The sequence below is a fragment of the Diabrotica virgifera genome, chromosome 7 (genome assembly GCF_917563875.1).
Source record: "Diabrotica virgifera virgifera chromosome 7, PGI_DIABVI_V3a".
NCBI classification, from domain to species: Eukaryota; Metazoa; Arthropoda; class Insecta; order Coleoptera; family Chrysomelidae; genus Diabrotica; species Diabrotica virgifera.
Genome location: NC_065449.1, coordinates 94756764 through 94762954, shown reverse-complemented (window position 1 = coordinate 94762954; position 6191 = coordinate 94756764). Strand labels below are relative to the sequence as shown.

Below are 6191 nucleotides of genomic sequence, written 5' to 3'. Positions count from 1 at the left end.
GTTATGTTTGTTTAATTATATGTTGATTTGTATTTTTTTATTATTGACTGATATAGACAGGTTTTCAATGATTTTTGTTTGTTACTTCTGTATTTTCTTGTGTAAATAAACTTTAATAAAAGTTCAAATTTACCTAGCTGTTTGAGCGTGGTACCTGGCGCAAAAAATTGCTCTTGGCACTTAAAATAAGATACTAAGTACCCCCCTAGAAAAAAAAACCTATCTACGCGCCTGCAACTAACTTTAAAAGGTTATGTTTACATTCTTGTATAACGGACTCTCCTTTAATAGGAGTAAATAGTAAATAATGGACTCTTCCATATATAGACATAATAAGTCGTAATTTTGTATTTACTTGGTTCATATGCAAGACGTTCATTATTTTAAAAATTTAATTTTTAATTCTTTGGAACGTTTGTTAATCCTAAAATTTTCAAGAAATTAGTGGAGTGACTAGCTGGCAATTGATTGAATCCCCCGTCGCGTCGCATGGCGACGGATAAAATCACTAGTTCAATAATAAAAGTTTAATATCTGCCCTTTTTTATCGTTTACTGGAATATTCTTGTTGATTGATGACAATCTATACTCATGAATAAATCTCGGAAATGTAAAATATTCAATCGTCGGTCTTTACTGATCTATATCTAGGTACTTAGCGTTATCAAAATGTGCAGAATTTTACATTTGTTTATTGCGATTTGCATAAAAAGTTTTATATTTTATCATATTTAAAAGAAATTATTCTGCAGGAACTAATGTTTTAACGAATATTATTTTGGATAATAAATATACAAATAATTGAAATAATATGCGATTTTTTTAAACCATGGTAGAATATCTATATTATTTTTAAATTAAAAATACATAATATTCAGTACAATTGAAAGTATATTAAAAAAATATTCAAGGCCAAATATTGAAGAATAAACAAACGGTGGAAAATTTTTCAGACATTTAAAAAAAATTGATTTTTCGGTGGACAATCAGAACTCATCACAGGATCATGTGAAACAAACAAATTCAAAAAGATCTTATTAGAAGATGATTATCTCGAGGTGACGCTGTTTTTTTAGTTTTAACGATTTTTGAATTTTTGGTATCACTCTGAAGTCAAAATAACGAAATTTTTTGTAAAAAAAGAGAGAAAATCAACATACAAAAAATAAGCATAAAACAAAAAATATCTCGACAGCGTTATCTCACGAAATGTATAAAGTTTTTGAGTTACAATGCCACTGTATGCTTTTGAAATAAGCAGTTTTGAGAAAGACGCGTTTAAAGTTTTGACAACTTTTATTTTCAGTTTCATTTTTGTCTGTCAAATCGTAATGTGATGCACGACGGAATATGTTTTTGAATCGCGGAGTAATTTAAAAAAGAGAAGAGGGCCGCTGTTGAAGATTTCTCACTACACTCAGGCACGCTGGCGTAAAGCTACTGCATAGCGAGTCGAAGGTAGGTATCATATCCAACATGCTCTATTTCAGGTAATTTTGCTCCGATCAATCTCAAATTTTTAGTTGAAGTTATCTACTTTCATTTAAAATAAAAAAAATCGAAAATTTTCAAACCATATATATAATGGATTTCTACGGCTGTCGCCGCCTCTCCATACCCAGCTTCCAACTTTTTCTATCGTAACACATATCTTCATCTAATTGCCTCGAATCCATTGCCTCATGAATATTGTCCCTCCAGCTTCTCCGTCGTCGTCCTCTTTTTCTTCTCTCCGGTGGGACCCACTCTAATATTTTTCTCGGCCATCGAGTCTCATTCATTCTTTTAACGTGACCGAACCATGTCAGCTGTCTCCTTTCAATATCGTCTATTATAGTTTTTTCCACCTTCATATGTTCTCTAATTGTTTCATTTCTTACATGTTCTAATCTTGAGACCTGACAACTTCTCCTCAAAAAGTCCATTTCTGTACTAAGTAGCTTCTTTTTATTTCTTGCACTTGCACATTTTCAAACCATACCCCTTTCAAATCTTTGAACAATATTACTGATAATTATGTAGATATAAGTAAAACTTTGAAATTAAAAAAAAAATAACTTGGGCGTTAATGGGTTAATTTCAAATAGTGTCATATGGAACTGCAACGATTTGCTGAACATCCAGGTGCATTTTACTACAAAGTGATACGTCGTATATCTACCTATGATTTAATATTAATTTCTGCCAATACAAATTAATACAGCAAGGTTACTTACTTATCCTCTTCGTTCCCACTGGAACATAGGGCATCTACTGTCACTCTTCATTTTTGCCGATCTTGTGCTTTTTCTCTGACTTCTTTCCAGGTTAGGCCGACGTTTTCTGCTTCTTTAATAATTGTTTTCTTTTTCTTCCATGTATTTATCGGTTTCCCCTGTTTCTGTTTACCTGGAGGTTGGAATTCCAATGCTTGTTTTGTTATGTCTGTGTCCGATTTCCGCAGAATATGGCCCAACCATTTCCATCTTGTCTTTCTTATTTCTTTATGTATTGGTTCTTGTTTCGTTTTTTTCCATAAGTTTGAGTTTGTGATCCGGTTGGGCCACAATATTCTTAGAATTTTTTTTAAGCATTTATTGATGAAAGATTCAATCTTTCTAGTGTTTTGTTATTCTCCAAGTTTGTGATCCATATAATAGTATGTAGTCCAGGGCGGATCTGTTTTGAGATGGACGTTGAGAGGTGACTAATTTTTTTGCAGAAATTGCTTGTAATTAACCCATATAATAGTAATTGAGTTATCCTCCCACTCAAAAAGGTCCGGAACATTGTTTAAATAATCAAAATGTCAAAAAAATGAAGGAACAATTCGATTTTTTTTCTTCGTTTTTTGATTATAATTTTAAAAGTATTCACTTCCGAGAAAAGTTGCACTAAAATAAAAGTTGCGTAATTAAATTTTCTACAATATAAGATCGGTTAAAAATTTTTAAAATTGTTACTCTTGTTGCCAAATAGCAATAATTGCGAAAAAACATAAAAAAACAAGTATTCGCATTTTACGTTTTTCAACCATTTCTTCTACACTTAGGACCTTCATATTTCATCCAGAAAATTTTTATGATATATGATAAAACAATACTGTAAATGTAGTTAAGATCGGTTCAATAGATTTTGCAAAATAAATTTTGCAATCCAGCTTTCGCAAAAAAAATCATTTTTTCAAAATGTTGCAGGACTGAAAATAAAGCAGATAGCAAGTTAAATTTTTACAAATAGAAGAATACTGTACCTTTCATTTGCAATTTGCAAAATTAAAATCGGTTAACTACCACGGCGTCAGTAATTTTTTTAAATAAACATTACTTTTTGGTGCTACGCGCAGGACAGCGGTGTTCAATTCAGTTGATTTTCCCCAAAATTTCTTCCAATCTTTATCTAATATATTATGTTCTTACTCTATATTTTGTTGTATGTTAATATTTTAATTCCACAAAAATCAAACTAATTTGATTATTGTTTGTAAAAAATTGTTTAAACAATTGCATATGTTTAAAAATAATACACTTTTATTTTCTAAGTTAAAATATATGAACAAAGAAAGTTTTTGCTAAAAAAAGTGTTATTTCAACAGAGGACAGAGTACGTGTTCTTATTTTGCAATAAACAAATTTATATATTTATTTCAAAATGTACTAAAAATTAAAATTTATCAATCATTATCAAAGGTCATTGGAATGTCCAATCAGAGCGAACGTATCCGCTGTCCTGCGTGTAGCACCAAAAATTAATGTTTATTTAAAAAAATTCCTGACGCCGTGGTAGTTAACTGATTTAAATTTTGCAAATTGCAAATCAAAGGTACAGTATTCTTTTATATGTAAACAAAATTCAACTTGCTGTCTGCTTTATTTTCAGTGCTGCAACATTTTGAAAAAATGAATTTTTTTTGCGAAAGCTGGATTGCAAAATCTATTAAACCGATCTTAATGAAATTTACAGTATTGTTTTACCACATCATAAAGTTTTTCTGGGTGAAATATGAAGGTCCTAAGTGTAGCATAAAGGGTTGAAAAACGTAAAATGCGAATACTTGTTTTTTTATGGTTTTTTTCGAAAGTATTGCTATTTTGCAACAAGGGTGACAATTTTTAAAATTTTCAGTTAATCCTATATTGTAGGAAATTAATTTAAACGCAACTTTTATGTCGTTACAACTTTTCTCGAAAATGAATAGGTACTTTTAAAGTTATAATCAAAAAACCAAGAAAAAAATCGAATTTTTGTTTTATTTTTTGACATTTTGATTATTTAAACAATGTTCCGGACCTTTTTGAGTGGGAGGATAACTCAAACATTATTATATGAGTTATTTTCAAGCAATTTCTGCAAAAAAATATGAGTCACCTCTCAACATCCAAATGTACCTACCAATATTTTTACAGATGCGCCCTGGTCTAATGTACTGCCTTTACACGACTATTAAAGATTTTTACTTTGGTCTTGGTGTCCAGTTTTATCTCATTAGATTTCCATAATATTGTTTATGCTGTCTGTGCTTTGCCAATTCGTGTTTGAATATCCTCCTCTGCTCCTCCTGTCGTGTTCAGTATGCTTCCTACATAACTAACTCTTTCCACTTATTTCAGCTCTTGATGTTCTCTTTGTATGCTAATTTCTCTCGGTGTGTTTATCTTCATTAATTGAATTATATTCATGTTTATCTCCATACCCACTTTTTTACCTTCTTTGGCTAATTTCTCATTTTTTTTTCTGCATGCTCTGTCTCTTTGCTGAAAGTAGGCATACATCATCTGCGTATTCAAGATCTTCTGATTATTCAAAGGTATTCCATTGTAGTATCCCAGTTTTACCGTTGCTGCTTTTTCTCATACGCCAGTCCATGAAAATAATAAACAGAGTGGGAGACAGTATACAACCCTGCTTTACATCGCTGTTAATGTCGATTGGTTCTGTTAAATTCTCGTCGTATAATACTTTTGCTGTGGTGTATTCATAAAATAGCTTCATCATTCTTAAGAATTTGTCCGGCATCCCATAACTTTCTACTATTTCCCACAACTTTTCTCTGTGTAGGATATCGAACGCCTTCCTAAAGTTAATGAAGTTTAGATATAGTTTACTTTGTCATTCCCCCCATACAGGAAGGTTAAGAGGATGTAATTAATAAAACAGGATTTTAATCCGGTTCCGAGGCTTCACATTGTTTCTTTCAGCAGTATGTGTTTTTCCGATTGGTAGGTTGCTGACCTTGCCAATCACCCTCCACATTTTATCCGGGCTTGGGACCGGCTGTGGTAACCGCAGAGCTACTCGATCCACCCCGTAATTACCCCAGGCAGTGGTATGACCACATAAGCCGAATGCCAACAAATAGAGTAGTAAGGACGGCGAGAGACGGTTTTCCAATAGGAAAACGATCAGTGGGAAGACCACGAAAACGATGGAATGACAACTTACTAGAGGCACATTGAAGGAACAGAGTCATGTCTATACAAAAGAAGAAGAAAACAGGATTTTAAAAAATTGACAAATTTTCTTATGCTTTTAAAGGTTTTACGTCCTCTCTATCCGGAGTTATCTGTAACGATCAAGAAGCAGCTTTCGGGTCCTTAAAGATGCGAATAAAAACTTCAAATTTTAAACATTTAATTAATTTATAATTTTCTTTTGGATTCAGGAATAAACAAATTGAGAAAGTACTATTAAACTCATTTTTGTTATAAATATATTTTATGTAGTCTCCTAGGTCCTAGAATATAAATACTGAATATAAACAGTTGGCCTTTAATTCTTAATAATTAATTTCTTCTTTCAAAAAATTGCGCCCCCGGGTGGGCTCGAACCACCAACCTTTCGGTTAACAGCCGAACGCGCTAGCCAATTGCGCCACGGAGGCAGTTGATGTACTTGAGCACGGCGCCATCTTTTTATTTTAATAGGTAGGTACCTAATTTTAATACAATTTTTAAATTACATCCTGGGGTACAATCGGGTACAATATCAATAGGGCTTTTCATCGATTGTCATTTGTTTCGAGCTTCTGTCATATGTTGTATAATCTGTGTATAATATTATGTAATATACACGGATTATACGACATATGACAGCAGCTCGAAACAAAAGACTGTGAATGAAAAGCCCTATACCTTAAAGTTTTGATTCTTAGGGGATATAAGTGGTCCAATAAACGAGAAATTATTTACAATTATGTGCTGTTTCACATTATA

The 6191-nt window shown here is 32.1% G+C and overlaps 1 non-coding gene across 1 annotated transcript; it reads right to left on the bottom strand.

The window, feature by feature from the left end:
- Positions 1–5786: 5786 nt before the first annotated feature.
- Trnan-guu (transfer RNA asparagine (anticodon GUU)) lies at positions 5787–5860 on the bottom strand. The gene has a single exon. It is a non-coding gene; the product is annotated as a tRNA-Asn (tRNA).
- Positions 5861–6191: the final 331 nt, after the last annotated feature.